This window comes from Danio rerio, chromosome 16, assembly GCF_052040795.2.
Source record: "Danio rerio strain M-AB ecotype USA chromosome 16, GRCz13ab, whole genome shotgun sequence".
In the NCBI taxonomy this organism is placed as follows: Eukaryota; Metazoa; Chordata; class Actinopteri; order Cypriniformes; family Danionidae; genus Danio; species Danio rerio.
In genome coordinates this window covers 12,996,959-13,016,942 of record NC_141036.1, presented here as the reverse complement: position 1 = coordinate 13,016,942, position 19,984 = coordinate 12,996,959, and positions in this window count along the sequence as shown.

Below are 19,984 nucleotides of genomic sequence, written 5' to 3'. Positions count from 1 at the left end.
AATGAATGAAAGAAATTAATGAAAGATTGACTGAATGAATGAGCATAAAAAGGAATGAATGAGAGAAAGAACAAATGAATAAATGAACGAACGAACGAACGAACGAACAAACGAATGGATGAATGAACGATTGAAGGAATGAGTGTATGAATGAAAGAACAAATGAATGAATAAATGAAAAAAAATTAGGCAATGGATGAATGAATGAGAAAGAACAAATAAATGAACAAGGGAAAAAACAAATGAATAAATGAATGAATGAATGAATAGGGGTAAGAAGGAATGAATAAGAGAAGAAATGAATGAACAAGGGAAGATCAAATGAATGAGTAAAAGATTGAGGGAATGGATGAATGAGGGAAATAATGAAGGAATGAGAAAAAGAACAAATAAATAAATGAATCATTGAGGGATTAAACAAATAAATGAATGAAAGAACAAATGAAGGAATTAATTAATAAGCGAAAGAATGAATAAATACAAGAACAAATAATGAAAGAATAAATTAATAAAGAATGAGGGTAATAAGGAATGAACAAGAGAAAGAACAAATGAATGAACAAGCTAACGATCAAATGAGTGAATGAATGATTGAGGGAATGAATGAATGAAAGACCAACTGAATGAATGGGAGAAATTAAGAAGAAATGAATGACAAAAAGAACAAATAAATAAACAAGGGACGATTAAATGAGTAAATGAATCATTGAGGGATTAAACAAATTAATGAATTAAAGAAAAATGAATTAATGAACTAGGGTAAGAAGGAATGAATGAGAGAAAGAACAAATTAATGAACAGGAAAGATCAAATGAATGATTGAGGGAACGAACAAACGAATGATTTAAAAGAACAAATGAATGGATTAAAGGCGACGTAGTGGTGCAGTAGGTAGTGCTGTCGCCTCACAGCAAGAAGGTCGCTGGGTTGCTGGTTTGAACCTCGGCTCGGCTCAGCTCAGTTGGCATTTCTGTGTGGAGTTTGCATGTTCTCCCTGCGTTCGCGTGGGTTTCCTCCGGGTGCTCAGGTTTCCCCCACAGTCCAAAGACATGCAGTACAGGTGAATTGGGTAGGCTAAATTGTCCGTAGTGTACGAGTGCGTGTATGAGGGAGTGTGTGTATGGATGTTTTCCAGAGATGGGTTGCGGCTGGAAGGGCATCCGCTGCGCAAAAATGTGCTGTATAAGTTGGCGATTCATTCCGCTGTGGCGACCCTAGATTAATAAAGGGACTAAGCCGACAAGAAAATAAATGAAAGAATAATTGAATGGATAAATTTATAAAAAGATGAATTAATGAGAGAAAGAACAAATGAATGAGGAAATAAGCAATTTAATGAATGCAATAATTTTTATTGAAAAATAAATAAGGTGCAAACAGTAAATAAACAATGCAGCAGATAGATTAACATAGATAAACATTTGATTAAAAAATCTGCTTAAAATCCACCTGATTATTCTTTTGTGTGTACGCAGCATAAGCAGGTAAATCTTTGGCCAGGTAGCGAGTGTAAATACTTTGTCCATTCTGACTATTTTTTCAACCATTTTTACGGTAAATTTCTGTAATTTAACAGCCGTTTTGTGTGGTAAATTTCTGTAACTTAACAGCCGTTTTGTATGGTAAATTTCTGTAATTTGACAGCAGTTTTGTATGGTAAATTTCTGTAATTTGACAGCAGTTTTGTGCTGTAAATTTCTGTAATTTAACAGCCGTTTTGTACGGTAAATTTCTGTAATTTAACAGCTTTATTTTATTTTGTTTTCCTGCAATACAGCTGCAAATTTAAAATAACCATTTTTTTACAGTGTGGATAAGAACATCAGATGTAGGTGGAATACATATTGTGTCTCTACCTCAAACCAGCTGTTTTGCTGTAAATATTGATACATATTTGTCTGTGCACATTTGAATAAACGTTGTTTTGTTGACAGGTTTACTCCCTTCAGTCTGTTGATGCACTGTTCAGGTTGCGCTTAAAAGTTGAGATGGCCTTTTGCACACATCAGCATTTGTTGACAGGCTACAGTATACTGACTCATGCATTATAACACTCCAGATTGCCAGATCAGACCAGATATATTGGCAGCAGCTCTGTTCTGCTCTAAATAGGACAAGAGCAGTGAAAATGTTAAACAAACACAGGTACAACGGGACGGGTGTCAGGTTAGTGTTGTTCTGGGATTCGGTGGATCAGTTCAGATATGTGTGGCTCACTCCAACTTTCCAGCTGTCCACACTATCAAGACCACCTTGTCCTTTTTACAACCCGTGCTGGGTGGATTATGTACAAATTGTACAGAAATACAAATAAAAACTGATTTTAGCTAAATGTAATTTATTAAACAGTAATCGGATTACTTCGGAATATCGGAATACTTTGAATCTGAATTATTTAGATATATAGTAATATTAATATTCATTCATTTATTCATTTTCTTTTCGGCTTAGTCCCTTTATTAGTCTGGGGTCGCCACAGCGGAATGAACCACCAACTTATCCAGCACATGTTTTACACAGCCCTTCCAGTCTTCCACTTTTATGCCCTTCCAGCCACAACCCATCATTGGGAAAAACCCATACAAACTCATTCACACACATACACTACAGTCTAGAGATCTGTGCGGGACTCAATTTTTAATCCCGCTCCCGTCAAGTTTTAGTCCCAACCTGACCGCTACCACTTACATTCAGCATTTGTTGTCACACAGCCCGACCCGCCCCGCTTTCCACCAGCCATGCCTGATCCCAATAACGGGGGATAGACACATAGACACACAACACCAAGCAAGTTACACACAGACAGCATCACTCTCTCTCTCATTCACACACATACACACACACACATAAACAGCACCAATCTGTCTCTCATTTTCACACACACCAGCCTGATCTGACGAGGAAACGTAAGTATTTTACGCTTTGTCAGTTTAGTGGCTAATTCTTCCGAATTTGTACGAGTTCAGTCGTATGAAAATGTGCGATTTTAAAAAGGAGGCGTGGCATTCACACACACATAGACTGCAACAATCAAGCTAAACACAGCATCACTCTCTCTCATTCACACACATACATATGCATGCTCGCTCGCTTGGGAGTCGGGAGCGATATTGTTAGACCGCCCGCTCCCCTTCAAATTACACCAGTTACCGACCGCTCCTGTGCTTTATTCAGAAATTTATTCCCACGCCGCAAGAAATCTGGTCAGGTCCTACGGGAATACAGACCTCTACTAGGTACAATTTAGCCTACTCAATTACCACATGTCTAAGGACTTGTGGGGGAAACCGGAGCACCACACAGAAATGGCAATTGACCCAGCCGAGGCTTGACCCAGCGACCTTCTTGCTGTGAGGAAAACGTGCTACCCACTGCACCACCGCCGTGACATTATTAATAATAATAATGTTTTCCATTCTTTGCTATCAACAGCCTGAAGTGCAGTTAACATTACATTCAAATTTCCCAAATCAGGGTTTGTGAAAAAAAAAAATACAGGTTAACACATCTAGCGATTGACAGAATCTTAAAAATGTTCAATTAATTTATGAAATAATCAAAACATTCATATCATTTAGTTACATTTATATTTAACATATCCATACTGTTTGCTTTCTTCCAAAGCAACTTAAGAGGAATGAAAAAAGACCCTGTGCAGTGCTAATTTGGAGCATCCCAAATGATACTTTATACAGTTACACGAACAGTATATGCCTCATCTCCACTGAGCAGTTCTGAACACTGTGCTTCAGGCAGATCAGGTTTTTGTTTGTACTGCCAATAGTACCCTTACTTGGTAGCAGTGGTGTTGTGGAAACTGCATGGGTCGCCTGAAAGAGTGAAGAGAGGTATTGGTGAGGATATCAATTTGTTTGCATTCTATTTGTTCATTATAATTAATTATTAAAAAAAAAAACTGATAAAATTAAGGATTTTGTTCTTATAGTCCATGTAAAATCGAAATGTCAGTGACATGGGGGCTCAGTGGTTAGCACTGTCGCCACATAACAAGTAGGTCACTGGTTCCAGTCCTTGTTGGGTCAGCTGGCATTTCTGTATAGAGTTTGCATGTTCTCCCTGTGCTCGCATTTCACTTTCACGTCCTCCGGTTCCCCGCACAATCCAAGGACATGCGCTATAGGTGAATTGAATAAACAAAATTGGACGAACTGTATGATTGTGTATGGATGTTTGCCAGTACTGGGTTGCAGCTGGAAGGGCATCAGCTGTGTAAAACATATGTTAGATTCGGCGGTTTGTGCCATTTTGGCGACCTTTATGAATAAAGGGACTAAGCCAAAGGATAATATATTAATGAATCAAATCAAAAGGTACAATGCTAATTTTACTAGCACACATTGTTTTCTTTAGGTGAACCGGTTCTGACCGTTTGCTTCTGCATTTGGAGTGGTGGTACTTCTCTGTTGGCGTCAGTTTGACGACTTCAGCCACAATATTTTTAGCTTTGAAAACATGAAGTGTTCAACATTCTCCACTTTTGCAGTGCAAGTACTTAATCTTGATATTTAAAGTCCATATGAAAACTAAATTCTAAATGTCCATTATGCTAGTGCTTATTGTTATTTTTTTTTTTTAAATTACTCCACAGATTAGACAGACTTTACATGTGTGATCATTCATTTCTGTTTATTTAATGACTTGTATAGTTTTGGTCTATTCTTAGATGTCTATTAGATTTTCACCGACAGCCCAAATTTTGCTTTGTTTTAGCAAAGACGATGATGTTTAGATGTCAGACATCTATTAGCCTTCTTTTAAAAACAAAAAAATGCTTGCTGGAAGTCTATGCTTTGCCTTCCTTCTGATCCCAACAATAGGAAAGAGTGGATATGGCCGTGTAAGGAAGAACTTGCTCCTTTGTTCAATACATTTGCACAACCAATTAGTCTACAATCAAGGCCTAATTCGGTGCAGAATTCTCAGAAAGAAAATACAAGATGATTTATACAGAATGCTGATTGTATTGAATCTGTGGTTGTTGCTTTGTTGGTTATTGCATTTTTTTAATATACTTTAAATGTTTTTTTAATGTAAATCCAAGAAATGTCCATCTATGATGGATGTAGGCTGTCATGCATTCTGAACATGTACTAGTTCACATCAGTAGGCACACAGCTGCCCTTCTGAACTTTGGGACCTAATCTTAGAAGCAAAGCAGTGAAAATATGCCAAACTGTTAGCCAATCACACCAGTGGGTGAGTTTACAGTCTAACATGACAATTTAAACATTGTCTTATGATGAGAAGGGTCAAAACTGAACAGACAATAGGCGGTAACTTCTGAAGTATGATGTTTTGAGGTAAAATTCTGAATGACATTACAGTTGGGCCTAAGAAAGCAGTACATCATTTCAAATTTTAAGTGATAGATGGCAGTAAGAATAGGAATGTGGCCAAAAAGAGTTCTTGATTCAACATTTTTTGATCGATAATCATAAACGCTGTTCAGATGTTGTATTATAAGACAATTCTCAAGTTTTTTGCCATCAAACAGCTCCTCTGTGTAAGACTAGTTAATAATGCATCCAATTTAAAGTGTTTTTTTTATTTGTTTATTTATATATTATATAAATATATTTTTTACTTTTGTTAGATGTGAAATAACAAAATATGTGAGAAATCAAAATTTTGTTTAGATTTATGAAAATGGTTATTTTGCTAACGCACAGTTACGTCTAACCGTTAGTTTGCTACAAGGGAATGAAGTGCAAAAAGAAAGCCATGCCCCCTACTCAAAATTGAAAGTATCGACAAACTAAAACAAAAGTCTCCGCAACTTTATTTCATGTGTAACTTAAAACATTTGGCATAGTGAAATGGAAATGTAATGGATGCCAAGATCCTCTTAAAACTACTTTAGCTGTCTGTTTATCTGAAGAAAAAAAAAATGCACAACTTAGAATGTTTATCAGCCAATCAGAATCAAGCATCGAACAGTCTGTAGTAGCAAAGACTATAGACTACACAAGACATGTCACCCGTATAATTTTGAATAGGGAAAAGTGTAACGGTCAATATGGTGAATGAAGCCCCGCCTCAATCATCAATCGCTATAGACTGATGGAGAAGCTCAGACCAGACGTATGGTTTTACGACAGTTGGGTGGTCAACAAACACACTGGAATCTCAGCGAATAATTGCTCCACAGACATAAGAAATATATCCAGATAAAGCTTGAAATCTTTACTTTTAAATGAACCAAGTGCACTTGAAAACAAAAGTTTTTTGGTCTGATAATTGGTTTGAATTTTATGTGAGGTACAGTCCAGCCTGTCAAACGCACATCACATGACAACAATTACTCAAATGCCCACAGACAAAGAGTTGCTGTAATTTCCGGACGAGATTCACCATCAAGACCAAGTTGTGAATGACTTTAGAAGACCAGCACAATCAGACAATCATTATCCAGAGGATGATAATGTGTAGAACGGCCATGAATAAAGTTGGTGTCGTCATCTTATTCCATTTGAGTGTGCATGCACATTGGCTCAGGCAAAGAATACAATATGCAGATTTTGATTAATTCAGACGTTTAGAAACTAAACTTATGAGAAAGTTGTGGTTTAATTTAGTTGGTGATTCCAAATATGTCATGTAATCGTAAGTTAGGCAAACAGTTTTGGAGAATTTGATGTTTCCCCATTCAGACAGAATGCCTAAGCATACTGCCTGAGAGACTTTTCAAAGATGGCCGCCGAATAAAATGACTTGCCTTAAAGGGACATTAGCCCCTTTCATACATACAGACCTTTCCGGAAAATTACCGGCAATTTTCCGCAAAGGTTGTATGTGTGAACAGGTCCTTTTTGAAAATACCGGTAAATTCGTTCTGGCTATTTTCCGGAAAGAGAAGTTATAACATTGCCGGTAATTTGCCGGAATGCTGCGCTGTGTGAATGCAGAAGGAATATTGCCAGAAAGAGCGCGTGCACGTCTAGAACGTGCTGATGAGAGACGTCTACTTTAGCCAATCAGAACAGTCAGACGCATTCACGTCCGCACAGTTTATGAGAATAATACCTTTGAATATTTTTCTAGATGCATTTAGCTGCTAGAAATTAGTCAGATAACGTTTACATGTTCTTCTTAATGCCAACTGTGTAAATAATCATCGATAAGATGCTTATGATAAGCCGCTGTTTGTTTACCTTCAAGCTTTGCGTTTGCCCGTGAAACAGCCCATGAACGCCAGCACACACATATTATGTACATCTCGACATACGAAAGTGATCCTCCATATGTTTTCATCGAAGTTGCTCACAATACTGATCATCCACAGAGTTTTTAATGTAGTCAAATGTTTACAAATACAAGCGCAGCCTTTTAAAGCTCATTTGTGGTGAATGATGTCAGAATTTACCGGTATTTTGGAATGGATGTGTGAACGGTCTTTTCTGGAAAAATTCCGTAACGTCCTCGCCTGTGTGAACAGCGCTTTTTTTTTATTTACCGGTAAAGTTGTTCCGGAAATTTTCCAGATATTTACCGGTATCACTGTGTGAAAGGGGCTTTTGATAGTATAAACACAAATAATCTATGCATTCGTTACAGTTATTATTATCATTTAAAATGCTGCCATGGAAACTAGTCTGCAGCTTGCATTCAGTTATCCATCGTGTTATGTATATGTTTTAGTGTTCTTATAAGTCCATCGCTAAGTCTTCCTTTGACCGCTCACTGAATCCCTAAAGTCCACTGTATCAGCTCTGGACTTCACTATGAGGCCTATGTGAGCCCTTCTGCAGATGGCATTATAAATAGCCGCAGGTCCATCTATTTAGACTGTCGAACACATCAGCACCTTTCTCTGTCCCCTGTTTGCTCCCTGTATCTCTCTCCCTGCATGTTCTGTGCCTTCTTGTCTTTCCCTCACACCACCTATTCATCTCTCTCATGAAACACTGCGATCTGTCCTGCTTCTCCGGTTCAGTACAAGCCATTGATTTCATTCACAGCCCAAAGCCAAAACATGTTTGACTGATGCAATATGAGGCTCGATGAGGGTCACCTCATTGCTCTCTCCATCTCTTTGAATCTTTGCAATTGATGTGTTGTTGTTATATGAATTAAAAAAAACAATGTGTGTGCTTCAGTGTCGCTTTGCATCTTCAGATTCATGCAAATGAAGAAACACAGTTTTTAGATGCACAACATCAACATTGACACCAATAATCCGATTTTAATATGATTAAGACCATTGGCGTTGAAAAAAAAAAAGGGGGGGGGGGGGGGGGTTGAGGTCTTAAGCCTCTGATGTATTGTCAAAAGCCCCTGATCTTTTGGATTATGTTGAACTTGGTTGTATAACATTTATTTTGTTATTGAAGTCCTTTAAATTACCACATACATCACGCGCTCCATTTAACGCAGCGTTTGTGTCATGTAATTAAATAGTCAGCTATTCAGCAGTACCTGTTTCTACCGGCAGGTGGCAGTGGCACTGTTGTCACATGATGTTAAAAAAATCTCGTCATCATAATTCGTTCATTATTTTTAGGAGCTGAAGCTGATGAGGTAATAATACAACTGTTTCGCGAAACTGAAAAGTTCTAACTACTGACGAAGCCTAATATTTGTTTTCACAGTATAAAATGTTTGCAGTTTTGGTGAAATAAAATAACTAATCGATCAAATGTGCATCATATCAATGTAAATACATGAAAATTAGTCAGAAAAAACGTCAACTGTACTAGCTTTCTACATATGATATAGATACCTAGACATTTATCTAGACATGATATAGCAAGGCACATCTGTTTCTGTAATAGTTAAATCACAGTGAGTTAATGCATCTAGCTTATTAATTTATAGCTTCTATTATAACATGCTATATCAGTTAGCACCGAATTATAAATCGACTTTATTCATATGAAAATACCTATACTTTATCCATATTAGGGATTTCCTGGGATGTTCTTGTCATGTTCACCATGACAACCAGGATGTTCTTGTCATGTTCTTCATCATGTTCACCAGCGAACAACCACCAGATGTCGCTGGTAAACACACACACACACACACACACACACACACACACACACACACACACACACACTTAGGACTACAAATCTGCTGATAAACTACATATTCAGTCATGCCACACACACACACACACACACACACACACACACACACACACACACACACACCTGCTCCAAGTCTCCACTGATTAGACTCCCATAGCTGATCCTGCCTCAAGACTGATTACACACAGTATTTAAGCAGCGCACACACTCATTCACATTGCCGAGTCTTGTTATCTGTCACAGTGACATTACAACGCGTTTCCTTTGTCTGTCTTTGCCGTGTTTTTGATCCTTTGCCTTGTTTATTTATATAATGCTGTTTGCTGCCTGCCTCTGACCAACTGCCTGTTGTTTTGACTTCGACTCTGAATTGCCCTCATACATCTGTTTGCCGGTATTGACCACTGCTTACCTGACAATTCTAATAAACCTGCACGTGGATCCAAACTTCTGTTGTTGCCGTCACTCCCCAGCGTTACAGTTCTACTACTTCTTGTGAGGCATTGAACAGGCATTGCATGTATTTAAAGTGCTACAATGCCCACATTAACCTATTTTGAGGAAAATTTTAAAATAAATCTCCCTCTAAAGACATTTGAAGTAAACTTATTTCTTGCATTTAGATCTTTATTTTTATTGTTTGTACTATTTTTGATACATGTTATTATATCAAAAATAGTGGCCTATTGAATATCAGTATTTGGGAGGTGTTGAATTTAGAAATTCCGGTCTTGTGACAAAACTACACCTCAGTTAATCACTGTGTCCAAATGAACATGTTTGTAGCTTTGTCTCACATTGGATAACAACTCACACTATAATATAAATCATATTTTCAGATTTAAAGACATGCAGAAAATGACATTTTCAAAAAAACAAACAAACTGAAAATCAGGAGGAGATAAGGGGCTCAAGAGGTATGAGGTTTGGGGCTAAGCCCCTTATACCTTTCGACCCTAGCAACGCCCCTGATTAAGACAATACTCTGATTAAGAGTCTACTATGTAAATAGCGATTTTTGATTAATTTATTTTAATTAAGGTCATAATTGAACTAAACAAATCGAAGTAAGACATGTAGAGTATGCCGGTTTTAGTTGTATTGTTGAAGTGCAGTACAGACATTTGAACACCACAATCAAACTATTACTGTCATGTAAGATTTTCAGCATATTTTGTGATAAATGTTTATTCAGACACAGCTGTTGGACACTATCTCTGCATCTACTTATCAGTGAAGGATCACAAATACCTACATCGCGAAATGCGGAGGTTTATTTTCCCATGCGGCATGCAGTATCAAATTCCATTTAAACAACACTCTTCCAGCAGTTCATACTCGTATCGAATATCTCGTTTGTCATAGGGGGCATGTATGAAATGTTCCTGAATGAAAGAGAAAGTGCCAAACTGCAGTCGACAAAATTAAAAACGAATCTCTCGAAATGACATGAAACTCCAGAAGAAATATAGAAATCGATTATGTTAATTGAACTATGAGCTATAACTGTTAAACATTATCATGAGAGGAGCATTCACAAAGCAACTCATGTAAACACCTTAATCATATTATTGTCTTTTCAGATTAAGGCAAATAATTTGATTACTGGTGTCCATGTAAACATAGTGTTGCTCTTGATTTATTGTACTACAAATTGCAATATAGTAGTATTATATGTGAAATAAATATGCTTTAGTGTTTTAAAAAAATATTAAACTCACTTTTTTGTGTTTTTCTTGTTGATTTGTTTTAGGGCATCGAAAAAGCTGTTCACACATGATGTCAGGTATAAAGAGACCTGATATTACTCTCTTTCAAATAACCATCAATTTGTCAACATAATCTAATAGGAGTACATATATATATATTGTCATGGTAAGTGTTTACACTTCTTGGCTGGTGATAAATGTTTTCTATTAAATGCAGTCCAAAATAAATGTAAAAGATTTATACATGTAACAATATAAAAGAGACAATTTACACACAGAAAAACTGTGGCTGTGTAAGAATGACATCAATCCATCCACTTAGAGGACTTTAGAGGTCTCCATAACCCTGGACCAGGCCGTACTTTGAGCAGATGCTGTGGCGGTCATGAAGGAGGGGAGAACTCAGTGACAGACGAGTCTCTGCATTGATCTTGTGGGCCAGCCTGAACACCCCCCGATGCCTTACTCACACCTGCAGCTTCTCCATGACGTCTGGCATCCTCCAACCTCCGGCACATAGACTACAGCTCTGCACAAGAAGTTTGGTCAGATGAGAAATGGTCGTGCCCAACTGAGGCTGGTTTCTTTCTAGGTTTTTTCCTTCACTTTCGTCAATTGGAGAAGTTTGTTCCTCTCCACTGTTGCCACTGACTTGCTTGGCTTGGGACATGTGGAGCTGTGCATCAATGGATTTCCTCTTCCTGTTTGGACTTTCAGCAGTGAAAATTAAACTGAACTGAACTAAACTTCAACTCTAAAGTTTAAATTTACTTCTATGTTAAGCTGCTTTGACACTATCTACATTGAAAAAGTTATAGAAATAAAGATGAATTCAATTGAATTTCCAATCATTTACTGAGGCTGTATCATAGAGCAGCAGTCTAAGCCATCTTCCCTCTTGCTAGAGACTTTCTCTAGCTCTCTCCGGGGCATCCCAAGGCATTCACAGGCAAGCTGAGAGTCCTTGGTCTTCCCCGGGGCCTACTCAAGCCTGGAACTGCTTCACAGATAGGCATCCAGGAGGCATCTGAAACATGCCCGAGTCATCCCAACTGGCTTCTCTCAAATGTTCAAATGACATTTATTCATTAAATTTGTAGTAGAAAAAGAAACATAGAAGTGTGAGATGTAAGCTTCCAGTTTTGACTTAACATCATCTAATTGTGAATAAAACTGTCAATTTAAAAAAGTGACTTGAGGTATAAACCTAAATTTGTGAATAAAAAATGTGAGATAAAAAGTAATTGGGTCTTACGATGATGTGTATTGTTAAATTCTGATGTTTTTGTCTCTGGGTGGCTTACCAGTATATTAGCGTGCACATAATACAACCTGATCTCACGAGAAAACGTAAGTATTTTGCCAGTTTAGTGGCTAATTTGTACGAATTCGTATGAGTTCAGTCGTACAAAATTGTACAATTTTAAAAAGGAGGTGTGGCACCTAACCCAGCCCCTAAACCCAACCATCATTGGGGGATGAGCAAGTTGTACTAAATTGTGCGAATTAGATCGTACAAATTCATACGAATTAGCCACTAAATCAAAAAGATACGAATTGCCGTGAGATTGCGTTGCACAAAAAATACAAATAAAAAGCATTAAGTATATGAGTTTAATACAAATAATTAGTAAGCTAATCAGAGGATCACGATTCTTATGCTTGGGTCACACATTCCTGTGTACCATTTGCTTAATGCCTCATTCAAATACTCATTTGCATTTAAAAGACCACACAACTTTTAATCATCAGTTAAATCATGACAGAATTAGGGGCAGTTTACACTGAATGTGCCTTTTCGTTGACTTTAGAAAAATTGTAGATTTTCTACAGACGTTGAAGAAACTGTCAAACCCTCCATGGTTGTTTATACAAATCAGGCAATTCTTTTGAGAAGCTAGATAATATGTCCTGTATGGAACATTTTTCTTGAGCATTAATTTTAATTCTGCGACTTTGTCTCTTTCCTTTCTCCACTCCTCCTAAATGAGAATTTCAACATTTGTCCTTCTGTTTTTCACAATTACAGGAACTAGTCTAATCTTTAAGTTCCCAGAGTCATGAACACAGGTGTTCATGAGAAGTCCAGTCTCGCTGTAAACAAAGCTGCAAGAAAATTTTAGGCTCTATTTTGACGGTCCAGAGCAGAGCGCAAAACACAGGGCGCAAACGCTTTCAGGGCGTGTCAGAACGCATTTTTGCTAATTTAAGGACGGCAAAATCCGCTTTGCGCCATAGCGCATGGTCTAAAAGGGTTGAGTTTATTTTCTTAATGAGTTATAGGTGTGTTTTGAGAATAAACCAATTAGAGTCTCACCTCCCATACCCTTTAAGAGCCAGCTGCGTCGCGCCATAAGCGCATTTTGACGTAAAGTAAGTTCACTTTCGCTTTTGCTCTCGTGGATAGGGAAACCTTTACGCACAGACATCAATTAGCCTATAAATAATTAATTGCGTTTGTTAAGCGCAAAGATTTGTTTCAAAACTATTTCTAAATTCAGTTCTAATTTCTAGCAAACGAATAAATGAACAATAATAACCAAGTGTGGTCAAAATACTGAGTTATTTCGAAATACACCTGCCATGCCCAATATGGTCTGAAATTCGACAGGTGGACAAATCTAAGCTTGTTTTTAATAAAACAAACATAAATATGGATATAATAAATAATACTGCTAATAATAATAACATTTTACAAAAGCAAATTGAATGAACTGAAAAAGCCTCCCGAGATGAAGAAAGTAAGGCAGTGGTTTTTAAATCTTCATGTAGGCTAGAAATTAATATGTTTTGTAATATTTTAATCATTTATATTTATATCCTGTATATATCCTTAAAAAAAAAAATATATATATATATATATATATATATATATATATATATATATATATATATATATATATATATATATATATATATCCTTAAGATATTATATATATTTTTCATATGTAAAGATATTTGCGTATTGCTCTGCATCTTGTTTGTAGTGTGTAAGCCAGACAAGAGACTGACTTTGTTCTGGTCTAAAGATCAGACTATTTACAGTTTCTCAAAATAGCAACGCGCCAAAACACGCCTGCTTTTTTAGACCAGAACACCTATGGGCGCACATTTGAGCGCAAATGCATTTGCTATTTAAACAGTGTGGCGCAACACCTCAAAATGACCCTTGCGCCGAGCTAAAAGTACCAAAAGACTATATATTATAATAGGGCCCATAGTTTCCATTTGTTTGGAGAGCAAATTCAGCAGACTGTCATTTTTAATTAATAGTCTTTCCTTATCCTTATGCAATTTCTCGTCCATTGCTTGGACTTTTGCTTTCTCTGCTTTGTTCTCTTGTCAGTCTCAGATTTATGCTCATGTTGAAAAATTTGTTTGACCAAAATCATTGACAGTCCATCCTTCTTGGTGTTTGTACTTAAGTTTGGTCTTCCCATAAACCCTTTTTATGTCTTGCAATGCTTTTCAGTGCTTGATTCTGTATTGTTCACATCATCGTGCCACTTCCTCTGTCCCACCTTTTTGATTCATGCATTCAAATGCTCCAACTTCTGATCGATGGTAACACAAGGTGGGTCTGCAATCAAATTGACTTCACAAATAAATCATGATTCAGCAAAATCTTTTACTTAAAATTCACAGAAAAATTTTAAAACAACTGAATCCCACCAATGCAACAGCACATACACTTGCCAATCCAGACAATCAAGAACATCCTCAAAACTGTTTGCAGAGGCTGTGGATTATAACGGTAATGTTGTAAGTAATAATCTTGCACAGATTATTTGTTCAGCTTCATATAATCTCAATGTGGAGGTATGCTGGCTAAGTAGTTAGCATGGTTGCCTTACACTAAGAAGGTCGGTGGTTTGAGTTCCGACTGGACCAGGAAGCCTTTCTGTATGGAGTTTGCTTATTCTCCGTGTCTTCTTGAACCCACATAAAATCTTTTTCAATGTTTTAATGAATGCAATAAATTAGCACCAAAGTTCTCTTTAATTCAGAATGAGGAATAATTCAAGATAATTTTTGTATCCTTTATAAAAATAAACCTGTATCTGAGCTCCACCATCTAGGAGTCCTGTCAATCAACACAGGTATCCAGTTGATATTCATTCATATGTATGTGCACATGAAATTAATATTAATTGTTTTTTTATTTGTCCCAATCATTTTGCAGCTAGTAAAAGTCAATCTCAGGCATAAAACAAACGTGCGCAATGTTATAAACAGATTTAAGGGGCACTAAATTCCAGCGGACAGGGATAGACTCTGCAGGGGACAGCTGGATGGAAGGACACAACAACTGATGAGTGCTGGGAGACAGATAGAGTGCAATGGATCATGAGAATGACAGAAAAAGAGCTGGAGTGCATGAGCAGAGCCAAGGACAGCAATGTGTTCAGCAGAACCTTCTACAAACCTCAGCAGAACGCAGGGATAATGATTACATCGGGCAAACATATCAATATACGAACTGGCTTATCGTGATCAATTGCAGTCAACATTTGAAACTGATGGTTTACATTTACAGCAGAGAAGACTGATTCTTCTTAACAATATCAGCAGATTGCAATCAGAAAATGTCAAATGCCAGTGTTTCCAGGGATCAAAATTAGAATCAGAATGTTTTACATTCAAGTTAAATAAGTTATTTTTTTTAACCAAATGCAAGCTACACGACAGTATTGATTCCGTTTTGAACTGACAATTAATTATTTAGTGACTTACTCAAAATACAAAAAAAGACAACAAGAAATGGTTTGCAAATTGTAGATATTTCTCCTATTTTCCTAATAAGTTGATTCAAATGACAGATAATGTAATTTTAAGTCATCATCAACCATTAGTATAATTCAAAACCAATGCTTAAAGTATTTATTTGAAAATACTGTTCCAAATGATGATATACGACAGAGTTTGAAAACATTTATAGGTTGAACATTGTAGTTAGTTGATTTACAAATTTACTGAAAACAAAAGCCATTTCAATCAAAAAAAATCCTAACAGGGCATGTGGCATGTTAATATAGGACCTCTTCTTTGATATCACCTTCAAAATTCATGCATCTATTGAACTTGTGTATTTTTGGATACTTTCTATAGCTTGAATTTCTTTGCAGGATGTCAGAATAGCCTCCCAGATAGGGGATTTTGATGCTAATTAGCCTCCCACTTTCATGTATGTTTTGACTGAGGAGGTTTAAAAGTTTCTCAATAGGGTTAAGGTCAGGGAAAGGTGATTGCCACAACATGTGTTTCTCTACTTTTATGCCCGTTAATTTATTCATTCATTTTCTTTTTATCAAATCGCTTTATTGATCTGGGGTTGCCACAGCAGAATGAACCGCCAACTTATGCAGCATATGTTTTATGTCGCTGATGCCCTTCCAGCTGCAACCCTTCACTGGGAAACACCCATTCACACTCATACACTACAGACAATTTAGCCTACCCAATTCACCTATACCACATGTTGAGGGATTTGTGGGGGAAACCGGAGCACCTGGAGGAAGCCCACGGCAAAACGGGGAGAACATGCAAACTCCGCAGAGAAATGCCAACTGACCTAGCAAAGGCTCTTACCAGTGACCTTCTTGCTGTGAGGCGATCATGCTATCCATTGCATCATGAAGATGTCCGAGAATTATTTATATTATTTATTAAATTTCCCATTAATTGTATTTTATTAACGTCTACTAGAGCTGTAATCGGCCATAAAAATTAGGCTTGATGGGGCCCAAGCCAGACAGAATTCAGCCAGAGCCTCACAGATACATTTTAATTAACAGCTTTATAAAGCCTGAACCCGTTTATAGCCCGATATAATTAAGTAACAAACAGACTATAGGCCACTTGGAAGTTGGAACAAAGAAATAAAACAAGTCCTCTGTAACATTGTACATCTCAGGGTACATGGGCCTGGGTACATACATTTAGCCTTTAAATTGACCAAAACATCAATAAAAGTAAGTCTTTCCTAACAAATTAAAGAAAATAAAATCTAAATTATGACGGGTATTTGGCAATACCAAAATTAAGATAAAGGCTTTGCGGGATTTGTTTCGCCACTTCTCTTCACAATCTGCCCTTCAGGCGACGGTGAAGCTGAATATTAAAAGAATAATGCCAACATTAGCCTGTATACTCTGTCTACATTATGATTTTATGGTTTAATTAATATTTATCTATCATTTAAAAAACCCTTTACTCCCCAAGATTAGGCTATGTGTTTTTGTGGAGGAACAGCAGCACCGAACACCCTTTCACTGCTGAAATACCTTTGCGGCTAGAATGTCAGGTTCTTTCTCAACTGGCGGCTGGCCTGACGGCTGTCAAAATTAGCTCTTTTTGACTTCTCTGTCATCTTTTGTTTCACCTTTGCAGGGAGGGAATTTAAAGTTGTAACAATTTAATTACTTTCTCACACGAATGAAAATGTATCAAAAGACTATTCATTTACATCGCAAGCCAAGCCCTGCCCGACTCGAACCAGTCTAAAATGATAGAAATTAAATCCGAACCCACCTGAACCCATCGGGTCCAGTCGGGTTTAGGCAAAGATCTTCAACTCTAACGTCTACTCCTACCCCAACCTTAAACTCAACCATCACAGTTATGTACAAACAGATCTGGATCTGGAGTCTTCTTTATTAGTACAGCTGATTAACCATGTGGATGGATGATAACAGCCTTCTGAGTCTACTAGTAGGAGCAGAAGGCCCCTACTGGCCCATATCTATCAGCTGATAACCCCGATTCAATTGAGTGAAAACATTCAAAGCGGCTGATGGAGGACAGGACAGTAGTTCGACGGGAAGTAAAAAAATGAGATTGGGGAAGGTCTGCAAGTTGGGAATCAAACTCTGGATGCCTGCAGCACAGTATCACTATACATGTTGGTGTTGGTGTACAATGGCAGACTCTTCCCAAGCCATTTTGACGGCACTGCTCTTTTACCCCAATGGCAAGGGCTCTCAGAGTTGACCTTGTTTTTCTGAGTACAGAGATTATAGTTTATGATTCTAGTGGAACAAGTGGGCGATCAATGCAATTTTATTAACAATCAAACACCAAAAAGAGAAAAGGCAGCTGATCATCACAGATGAATGTCACACAAATCTAACCAAAACTGTACCAGGCCAGATCATCTCTTGTCCTTCACTGTCTTCACTGTCATTCACTGTCATTCCTTCTTTTTCATTCATAAGCTCCTCTGTGAGACTGGCATGTCATTTTAATTGATGTTAACTGTCAATCTAAGTTTATGCAGAAATAGAAATAATAACCATAGTAGTAGTAGTTATGTGGCACTGTGCTATTATGACCATGCTGAAATAAATATTTACATCAGAGCGTGGATTTGTAAAGACTCATTTTATTCTTACACTTACTTAAATATCACAACTTTGGCATTCCCAAGCATCTCCAGTTACCTTTCACTAACCACAAACTTTCTATTATAAACTGTCATGCCATCCAGCTTACAGCTTTTCAGTGTAAAGGATACTGTGCCAATTGTACTGTCCAAAAGCACAAACACAGTAGGTTTACAAGTGCACCTGAAAGCGAACAGGTTGCCCTTTGAAATAAGCTGAAGCGAGTTCCATTCATTTGAGAGACATTCCTCCAATAAACAAGTCTGGATTTTATGCAGTGTTCATGACCTGGTATGCGTACTTTATTTTTGGTCACCTCAAGGACCCTCCGTGTCTCCCCTCTCCCCATGTTGCAGCACGTGAAATTCTACGATCAGATTGTCAGGTCGCTGTGTACACGGGTTTGGACTAGCTCTGCTTTGGCTCTTCCCTGCGATGCCTCCATCTGTCAAAATGTCATCAGCTCTTCTGTGGATCAGTTTGTTGACCTAGTTAGATCGTCTCACAAGAGAGTATGAATATTGGGAAATAATGCAGCCATGTTGTGTCAACTGCACGATGACTGGCTGACTAGACCTAAAGGAGGCATCAGTTAAGCTAAAGGTCAATACTGGACCTTCCCAGGGGCATTGCGGGTTTCCCCCAGTTCAAACTAATTGTGATCCCAGTAGAGGTGGTGAGCCAGGGTTAGCATACAGTGTTTATTTACAGCAGTGGAAATGTTCCTTTCATGTACATGCCAGCACTAAATCTGTCTGATATGGTCTAATTTTTCATCTATAAAAATATCCATATATGAATCTGACATCTTGTCTTGAAAGTTTTACCTGATAAAATGGACAATGTAAACAGTGGAACTATGTTAGACATTTGTAAACTACCAATTTGAGTCACTTAATGAACATGGAACAATAAAAATGTAATACAAATAAAATTATATACAATTTTGACCTTTGATAACTTACAGTAATAAAACAGTTTGTCAAGACAAATGTTTGGCTAGAAACATTTGAGGTTTGAGAAGGCCTGAAAGTGAAACGGGTTTCTGTTTTAAAAGTTTAAAGACAGACAGACAGACAGACAGACAGACAGACAGACAGACAGACAGGCAGACAGACAGACAGACAGACAGACAGACAGACAGACAGACAGACAGACAGACAGATAGATAGATAGATAGATAGATAGATAGATAGATAGATAGATAGATAGATAGATAGATAGATCTTGACACATGTGTGAGTAAATTAACAAGAAATTAAAAATCTTTGAATGAACTATCCCTTTAACCTGACATTAGGTCTGCCATGTGAAACCCGACAAACACACCAAACCAAGCTGGACCAATGGCCGACACTTTTAACACACTTCTTGACTCATTTAACACATTGCTATTATGTATTTACAAGTTGATGTGGCTATACTGGTAGCATGCTTTAGAATTTGCGTTATTTAGCACAATGCTTGCGTATTTAGGACATTGCTGGCGTACTTTAACATTCTGCTGATGCTGACAACATGATTGTTTGGCTTTAGTGCTTGCTTCCCAGCTGAAAAACCCAGCTTAAACAAGCCTAGGATGGTTGGCTTGTTTTAGCTGGTTGACTAGTCCGGTTTAAAAGTTTTTTTTTTTGGCCATTTCCAGGCTGGTTCCAGCCATTTCCAGCCTGGCCTTAGCTGGTCAGGCTAAAAAATGATCAGCTAAAACCAACTTGATCAGCCTGGTCTAAGCTGGACATAGCTGGTTTTGGCTGGCCTCTCAATCTGGCTTGGCTGGTCAAGCTGGTTTTAGCTGCTCATCTGGAAACCAGCCTGGAAATGGCCAAAAAAAACCTCTAAAACC